The sequence below is a fragment of the Arachis duranensis genome, chromosome 3 (assembly GCF_000817695.3).
Source record: "Arachis duranensis cultivar V14167 chromosome 3, aradu.V14167.gnm2.J7QH, whole genome shotgun sequence".
Taxonomy (NCBI): Eukaryota; Viridiplantae; Streptophyta; class Magnoliopsida; order Fabales; family Fabaceae; genus Arachis; species Arachis duranensis.
In genome coordinates, this window is record NC_029774.3 from 23,843,802 (window position 1) to 23,854,022 (window position 10,221).

Genomic DNA, 10,221 nt, shown 5'->3' on the forward strand with positions numbered 1-10,221 from the left:
GCTTGGATGCTATGGGAATAACACATTCTGATTCTGTGCTTGTGAGAAGAGTGCTGAGATGTCTCACTAAAGAGTGGGAAATAAAAGCTTTAATTATTTCTGAGAGCAGTAACCTTGATTCCATGACACTTGATGATTTGAAAGGAAACCTTCTTGCTTTTGAAAACACTTATTTGAAAAAGGAGTCAAAAAAGAAATGAATTGCTTTTTCCTCTGTAACTAACCCCCTGGATGATGACTCCAGTGATAACTCCTCTGAAAATGAATTTGTGTTATTTGCCAAAAAATTCAGAAAAATGGTGAAGTTCAAAGGCAAAGGCAGCAGCTCAAGGAAAATGAAGAAAGGCCTTAGCAAAGTAACTTGTTACAACTGCAAGAAAATGGAGCATTTCAAATCTGATTGTCCCAAGTTGAAGAAAGAAGAGAAGAAAAAAGGAGGGAAGAAGAAGGGTCTAATGGCATCATGGGAAGACTTGGAAAATGATTCAGACAGTGATGAAGAATCTGAGACCAAGTCACAGCCTTGTCTCATGGCAAATCATGTAGATCAGGTATTCTTTCAAAATCCTGACACTGAAGACCTTCATCTCATGATAGACCACCTTTTTGAAAAAATAAGATGTTTTCTGCTTAAAAATCAAGATCTTGAATAACAAATTATCATTCTTAAAGCTGAAAATAGTTTTCTTAAAGAAAAAGTTAGGGAGGCCGAAACTACTTGTGATCTTGTAGAAGAAAATAAGCAATTGAAAGCTCAACTCAAAAGTTGTGAAAGTGATCATTCGGTATTTGCATATGTACATTGTTTTAAAGAAAATGAAGAGTTGCTAAAAAGGGTTAGAAGCCTTGAAAATGACTTAGCCAAGTTTACTCAAAGTTCTGAAAATTTAAATTAAATATTGGCTAGTCAAAAACCACTCTTTGATAAAGCTGGTTTGGAATTTTACAAATCTGATAAGAAACCTTCTTTTAAAGATAGAGCTTATTCCTCTAATGACACAAGGTTTCAAGATCCCACCTACTTTAACAAAACAGCAACTCCAAGGTTTTGTAGGTTATGTAACCGAAGCGGTCATTTTCCCGTTCAGTGTTTCTTTGGTGAAAGAATGATTGGTGATAAAGTTTACAAAGTTGTTTTTGATTACAATGATTTGGGACATAGAAGATGGTTTAACGTAAAAGGTTCCAAGAAAATTTGGATACCTGAGGTCACTTGAACTTATTTTGTAGGTATGCCTAGCATCCAAGAGGAAGGAAAATATGTGGTACATGGACAGCGGATGCTCTAGGCATATGACCGAAAAGACAACCTTCTTCATAAAACTTGATGAATATGATGGAGGACTTGTCACTTTCAGTGATGATGGTAAAGGAAAGATAGTGGCCGTTGGGAAGGTTGGTAAAAGCTTCTCATCTTGTATAAATGATGTTCTTCTTGTAAATGGTTTGAAACATAATTTACTTAGTGTAAGTCAATTTTGTGATTTAGGATTTGAAGTTATTTTTAGAAAGTTTGTGTGTTTGGTTGTTTGTGAAAAAACTGGGGATATTCTTTTTGAAGCTAAAAGATGCAACAATGTGTATGGATTAAATCTTGAGGACTTGAAAGAACAAAATGTAACATGTTTTACATCTTTTGAATCTGAAAAATGGCTATGGCATAGAAAGTTGGGTCATGCTAGCATGTACCAAATTTCTAAGCTAGTAAAGAAAAATCTGGTTAGAGGAATTCCTAAAATCAAATTTGATAAGGATCTTACTTGTGATGCTTGTCAATTAGGCAAACAAGTTAAATCCTCTTTTAAACCAAAAGATGAAATTTCAACCAAAAGGCCATTGGAAATGTTACACATTGATCTTTTTGGTCCAACAAGAACTCAAAGTTTAGGAAGTAAACACTATGGTTTAGTGGTGGTAGATGATTACTCTAGATTTGGTTGGGTACTTTTTCTTGCTCACAAAAATGATGCTTTTCATGCTTTCTCAACCCTTTGCAAGAAAATTCAAAATGAAAAAGATTTAAAAATGGCCCACTTAAGAAGTGATCACGGAAAAGAATTTAAAAACCAAGACTTTGAAAAATTCTATGATGACTTTGGAATTACTCATAATTTTTCATGCCCTAGAACACCCCAACAAAATGGGGTTGTTGAAAGAAGGAATAGAAGCCTTCAAGAAATGACTAGGGCTATGTTATGTGAGAATGAAGTTCCTAAATTTCTATGGGCTGAAGTTGTAAATACAATATGCTATATTTTGAATAGGACAATAATTAGAAAAAGGGTTAAAAAGAACTCCTTATGAGCTATGGAAAGGAACCCCTCCAAATCTTAAGTACTTTCATGTTTTTGGATGCAAATGTTTTGTACTTAACAACAAAGAAAATTTTGGTAAGTTTGATCCAAAATCTTATGAAGGAATGTTTGTTGGATACTCTACCACTAGCAAGGCCTATAGGATTTATCTCAAAGAACATAGAACCATAGAGGAATCTATACATGTCACTTTTTGTGATTCTAACTTAATTCCCAGTACTGTGACAGATAATGATTCAGATTGTGAAGAAGCTGGAACAAGTAAAAAAAATCCCAAGTTTGCCCAAATTGAAGAATCTGCCAATCCAGATTTGTCTCGTCATATTGGAGGAGACATTTCCATTTTGTCTCCTGAGCCAGCACGAGAAACTGAAACAGTAAAACCAACAAAAACTCATCAAAGCTCAACACCACAAAGGAAGTCTAGAGAATGGAAGTCTATGAGGGGTTATCTTCATGACTTCATCATTGGTGATCCCTCCCAAGGAGTGACAACAAGATCCTCAACCAAAAGACAATCCGAACCAAGCAACTTTGCACTCTTGTCACAAATAGAGCCCAACAATGTGAAAAAAGCTCTTGAAGATCCATCATGGGTCAAAGCCATGCAAGAGGAGCTTGCTCAATTCGACAAGAATAAGGTTTGGACACTAGTACCTCATTCGGATGGTAAGAAAGTTACGGGTACTAAGTGGGTGTTTAAAAATAAACTTGGTGAGGATGGACAAGTTGTTTGTAACAAGGCTAGATTAGTGGCCCAAAGTTACGATCAAGAAGAGGGTATAGATTTTGATGAGTCTTTTGCTTCGGTAGCTAGAATGGAAGCAATTAGATTGCTTCTTGCCTATGCTGCCCATAAGGGTTTCAAAATATTTCAAATGGATGTTAAATGTGCTTTTCTTAATGGCTTTATTGATAGAGAAGTGTATGTGACACAACCCCTCGGTTTTGAACATAAAGATTTTCCAAATCATGTTTTCAAACTAACTAAGGCTCTTTATGGTCTTAGACAAGCTCCAAGAGCTTGGTATGAAAGGCTTAGTGCCTTCTTATTGGAAAATCAATTTCAAAGGGGTACCACGGACACAACTTTATTCATTAAAGCATCTAATGATGATATTCTTCTAGTTCAAGTTTATGTAGATGATATTGTGTTTGGATCGGCCAATGAGTCCTTGTGTGAAGAGTTTGGAAAACTCATTACTAGTGAGGTTGAGATGAGTTTAATGGGAGAGCTAACCTTCTTTCTTGGCCTCCAAATTAAACAAACTCCTAGTGGTACTTTTATTCACCAAGGAAAGTATGCAAAAGAGCTTATCAAAAAGTTTGGCCTAGAAAACTCTAAACCAATGAGAACACCAATGCATCCAAACACTAAACTTGAAAAAGATGATGATGGGAAAGATGTGGATGAAACACGGTATAGAGGAATGATTGGTTCACTAATGTATCTTACATCCTCTAGACCGGATATTGTTCAAAGTGTGGGTGTATGTTCAAGATTTCAATTTCACCCAAAAGAATTCCATCTTTCGGCTGTTAAGCGCATCATTAGATGCATTAAGGGAACAAGTGATTATGGCTTGTGGTATCCAAAATCTGATGACTTTTGTGCAGTAGGGTTTTGTGATGCAGATTATGCGGGAGATAGAGTGGATAGAAGGAGCACCTCCAGCATGTGTTGCTTCCTTGGAAGCTCACTCAACATGTGGTTAAGCAAAAAATAAGCCACAGTAGCTCTATCCACAGCTGAAGCTGAATATATATCCGCATCAGCATGTTGTTCACAATTAATTTGGTTAAAAACGCAGTTGGAAGATTACAAATTAAAGATCGATAGTATACCATTATTTTGTGATAGCATGAGTGCTATAAATATTTCAAAAAATCCTGTTTTGCACTCAAGAACAAAGCACATTGAGATCAAATATCACTTTATTAGAGAACATGTACAAAATTGATATTCAATTTGTAAAATCTGAAGATCAACTTGCTGACATTTTTTACAAAACCTCTCTGTGAAGACATATTCTGTTCATTAAGAAAAAGCTTGGGAATGATTGATCTTGTTTCTGTTGAAAATTTGTGAAATTTTGATTCTGCTCAGTTTTGTCTCGTAAGAATGGACGAGATAAAAATAAAAGCATGTTGGAGAGGCTGTGATCAAAGGGGAGGTTGCGCAGAATTTATTTTTCATGGGCTCCACAAAACCACTTTGACCCCATCATGACCGTTTTGTTAGTTTTCCATTTTGTTGAAAATCAAAATCTTTTTGTTGTCTTATCAAATCTAGTTGAAAGAGGCATAGTGTCAAATCAAATCTTTCCTTTCAACTAATTTCTTGATTTAAGGAAACCACTTTTTCAAATTCTTGGAAACCTCCTGGTTAATAACCGCGCTCATGATGATCATTAACTTCCCCCACCACCTCTCTCAAATCAGCATTTAATGCCTCTCTAACCTCCCTCCACTCGCCTCACTCTTCGGCCTTCCCTTCAACCTCCATCCCTATTCATCTTCTTCACATAATGAAAAAGAAAACCGCACCAAGGAAGAGTGAAAGAATTCGGCTCTCTCAAAAACCCTCCACTCCCCTAACTCACACTCACATCCATATTCACTCCACTTCTACATCTTCTCCCTCACCTCCCACCAAGCAACCCAAATCATGAGACGCAAGGTCATAGCGCAAAAATCCTCTAGAAGGAGGAAAAGTGAAAAGAATAAAGAACCCAGCGTTGAACAAGAAGAAAAATCGCACATCTCGCCGATTCCATCACCACCACCTTCTCCACCAATGAAAGCCACTCCCGGAAAGAGCTCTCAGAAGACCAAAGGTTTCGTGATGCATGAGATAAGGGAACCGAAAAACCTTGAATCATTAGAATTCAAGAACAAATTTCACAAGCCACATTCTCACTATGATCCATCAAGATTCACTACATGTGCATTCTATGAATTCCACCAAGAAGTCTTAGAAAAGAGGCATTTGTGTCTCTCATACTTGGTGAACCTTGATTCTCTGGCTGCCAAAGGGATCAATTTGCATCCTCTGTTTGAAAATCTCAAATGGTCCTCACTGCTCCTTATTTACAAAATGGTGTATCCAAGGTTGGTAAGACAATTTTATGCTAATCTACGTCTGATTGATGGTAGTCTTCACTCATATGTGAAGCGTGTGCACATCACCCTGAACGCTGAGACCATCGGCGCTGCACTTGGTTACATTGATGAAGCACCGAGAGTTTACATGTCTGACAAATGGGACTCACATGTTGGATTCACATACAAGCAGGTTCTTCCTCATATCTGTGCAAATATGTCTGGACTAGACGGAACTTTTCCTACTCACAAAGCCCTTGGACCAACCAACTCACTACTGTACCGAATCATAACTCATATCTTGACCCCGCAGAGTGGTTCTCAAAACAGGGTAATAGTATCTGATTCTATCATCTTATTTGCTCTTGTTACTTCATCTCCCATTTCATTTGCCTACCTCATGATTAGACATATGTGGAAATCTGTAAAAAGTACAAAGAAGGCTAATTTACCTTATGAAATATTTCTCACATGTATTTTTGAGTACTTTAAGGTAGATTTCACAAATAAGGATGTAGAGAACAAAGTCTCTATGATCAAAGGAGGCAGAGCTGCTAAAGGAACCAAGGGTAAGAAATCAATGCCAATGGATAGCGACTTTGAAAGTCAGCCTGAATCCTCCAAAGCAACCGAATCAATGAAAGAAATTCTCACTAAATTCTCCAATATGTCTGAGCTAATGGTGCAATCTCATAGGGCGGCTCGCAAACTAGCCTATGAGAATGAAAGGGCTTGGGGGAGATGTAAGGATATAGTGGGTCTAATGCTGAAAAACTTGGAGAAGGATCTGGGCATAGATAGTGAAGAAGGGGCTGAAGACTTTGATTTTAATATCTCTGATGATTAATTACCGTTTTCTTTGATATTGGCACTTTTAGGCTCAATTTGATACTCTATTTTGTTAGGATGGATACTGATAGTACCATAACCTTGTGATACTTTGAATCTTTTGGGGTAATATTTTGCATATTCTGTTTCTTTTGTCAAGATCTGTTTTGCAGGTACCCCTTTGATGACAAAAAGGGGGAGAATAAATTTCTGAAAATTGAAACTGGAAAACAGAGGATGAAATTCTCTTTCAGAGTTCATGATCACCTCTGTTAATGATTGTGCTAATAATGCATTTGGTTTCTGATGTCTGATAATGCATTTGGTTTATGATGTTTAATAATGCATTCAGGTTTATCTCGATGGCTGCCATTATTTGATGTTTATCTTGGTAAAATGTGTGTTTACTGTGTTTATAATACATTTGACTTACCTTGATAAAATGATTTATGTTGGATTTATTCTTGGCAATTCCTTTAGTTCGTAATGATGAAAGTTGCTGTGTTTGGAAAGATTATATCATGCTTGAAAAATATTTTTCCTACCAAGATTGTTCTGATTTATTGAAAAATATTTTTTAACCTAATTTGAACAGCAAGTCTTTTGTCAAAAACAGATTTTGATTGATTATGGTATGATTGAGCAGAAAATCAAATTATTGATAACAAATGAGTTTTGATTATCATTCAAATCTGCTCATAAATCAAGCATTTAACATCATGGATTGAATATGCTAAATAACATTATTACTTGATGCTTGATTAAAATGTTACAGGTTAGTACTTCCCTTGGTAAAAATGGCACATATTAAGGGGGAGCTATGTGACATTTAGAAAGGGGGAGAAATTCAAAATCAAAGGGAGTACTCTTTACTCAATCTTTAAATTTCTTTCCATTTCAATTTTAATAATGTTTGTCATCAAGGGGGAGATTGATGAGTTTGGAAAACTCTAATTTAATTTTGATGATGTACAAACATTATTGAAATATTTAATTACAAAATTATTAATCTGATTTTTATTTAACATATGTTAATTAATAATTTTGTGTTGCAGTTTTATAATTGGGCCGAAATAAAAAGAAAATGTTGCAAACCCAATGTTAAAAATTCAGCATTGATATGAAGTTAGTCTCTTAAGGCTGAATGGGAGAAATGTCACTTGGGTCAGAATAAATTTTATTACTCAAAGCCCAATTATGATCCATGCTAAGTGATCCAATGCTTGATTCAAAAATCCATCAAGAAAGCAAATGTTATCATTTGCCTTATGCTTCCCAACGGATTCCATTTCTCATTAAGGATGGATTTCAAATTTTAATTTGGTAGCATTGAAAACATAAATGAGAGAGAGAATATAAGTGACATGATTGATGTGTTTAAGCTACACGCCACTCTAAGGGAAGTAAAAGCAACTTTTTCAATTGTATTGTTTAATTCATTTAATTGCTTTCCTTCCAAGTTGTTTATTCTCTCTCATCTCTTTTCTTCTCTGTTTCGGTCATTACCCAGGAAACCATGGAAGCAAAAATGAGCTACCGAAGTGAAGGAAGAACACGCTACAAGACCATCATGATGATGGCAAGAAAACATAACAAAATAAAAGTATGTTGTGGCTGAGATTTTCACCAAAAATGGTAAGATTTGGTGAGGTAATCTCGAGCTCTTCATACCCAAAAAGAAAGAAGGAGATTCGGCCAGCAAGGAAGAGATTTTTGGAGGCATGGCTTGTCTCTGATTCTGCTCAACCACCACAGGAAGTAGCTAGAGTGGCGAAGTGATGGAAGAGGCAGAGATTGGAGCAGATGAAGCCATCATCATCATGAAGCATCAAGGGCCAGAAATCCATCTTGGAGAGGAAGCCAAGGATGGAGTGCTCGGATTGATGAAGGGTGATGACCAAGAAAGAACTAGAGGTATTTGCATGTTGGGTTTTGCATGAGTTACCTCTTCTCTCTCTGTGGCCGAACCGGTTCTGTAGTGAAGGAAAAGAAGTTAAGCTTGGTTTTTGTTTCAACTGTGAAGGCTTCTCCTCTCTATAAAAGGGGTGAACAGTCACGGTTTGATTCAAGGAGTTAGAAGTAAGCAGTGAGAGTGCAAGGCACAGGATTCTCATAGCTACCTAAGCTTACAGATTTTCTTCTCCTTCAATGTATTCTGTTTTGTATTTTTCTGTTTAATTTTATCATGTCTTGAGTCTCATGGAAAAAGGCAAACAAGTGAGGTTGGTATGAAAAAGCCATAGAGCGGAAAAAGGCAGAGTGCAAAATTAAAAGAAAAGCCATAGATGTCCTTAGAGTTCCTTTGTACGTCTATGTTGTGTTTTATGATTCTGTGGGAATCCCCTTGTAAGTTGGGTTAGCACTTTATAGTTTATAATCAGGTTGATTATAGTGAAATTCCATCATTATTGTGATGGAGACTGGATGTAGGCTGCATTGCACTTAACAGCTGAAGCAAGATATATCTGGGTGTAATTTTCTTTCTTTTCTACTCCATTTCTGTTTCTACTGTCCAGGAGCAAAAAACCAAAAATATCTCGTGCCAAGTGACGAGACAAAAATAAAAGTCTCGTGGCTAGAGACGAGACAAAAACAGAAAAATTTTCTCAAAGACCAGAAAGTGTAATCTATAAAAAGGGGGCTAAAATTCAACCCCCTTCTCTTAGCCACTAAAACCGTCAAATTTGTTTCATGACACATACATGTGTGCATAGTCATCACATAATTCATCGAAATAAATTGGTTAAAATGGTCAAATGAATGAATGGACATGCAGGTTTGAGTTAACTCGTTACCCGCAGCAAACCAAAATTGAAAAAAAATGACTTGATCTATTTTTTTTTTTACCAGCAAAAAATAAAAAAGTCAGTTTAACTAGACTCATTTGAACTAATAAGTTAAATGAGTTGACTCATTTAATTTTTTATTATTTTATTCTTTAAAAAAGTTAATTAAAAAATATTAAATGATTTTAGTAATTTTTTAGCTAATATTCATATAAGTCATCAAGAAATTTTATCATATATCTATATAATTTCATTTTAAACTAATTAATTTCTAGTTATTAAAAATCTAATTAAGAAAAAAATGTTACAATAACAACAAAGTTTATATATATGTGGCTAAATAAATTAACGGATCCACTTAACATATGACAGATTAATCCTTATGTTATCGGAATGAAAAATACCCTCGGAATGAAAAATACCATCGACAACCAAAAACCAAAATCTAATCCATTTATAAATAAGCCAAGTCTCTGGTGGCTATGTCTATGATAATTAGTGGTAACCTTTCACAAAAAAAAGCGTTACCTATTGGAAAAAAGTAAATTAGAAGATTTAAGAGAAGAAATAATTAAGTTATCAAAATTAATAGATCAAAAATTAATGATTTTAACTAATGTCAACTGTAATGACACCGAATTTTTAAAATCAATACAAAATGATTTTTCTCAAAATCTTTATTTTACTATAAGTTTTATTGAAGGACTTCAAAAACCTGAAAAAACTTATTTTTCACACGGAATTTCTAAAAAATGTTACCATGGAAATGATTCCCCACATCTATATCATACTTTTAACCCACAATTAAATTCTATAGTAGATATGCTTGAAGAAATATTAACATCCATAAAATTTCAAAGAAACAAGGAAAAAGAGAATCCCAAGGAAGAAAAATTTCAAAACATAATTAACATAACAGATTTAAAAGTAAAACCACCACTAAAATTATGAATATTGAAGAAAAATTAGAAGAAGTTACAATGCTTTTTAAACAATTAAAAATGGCTCAAGAAAATAATATTATGGAACATGGTTTTCAAATAGAAGAAGAATTAGTAAATTCTGAAAATATAGAAAATGAAGAACACATTCTAGATTATTCAAGTGACGAAGAACCAGCAATCCTAATACAAGTAAAAAATGAAGCTGGAACATCTAAGGATAATCAATCTCAATTTAAATGGGAAACA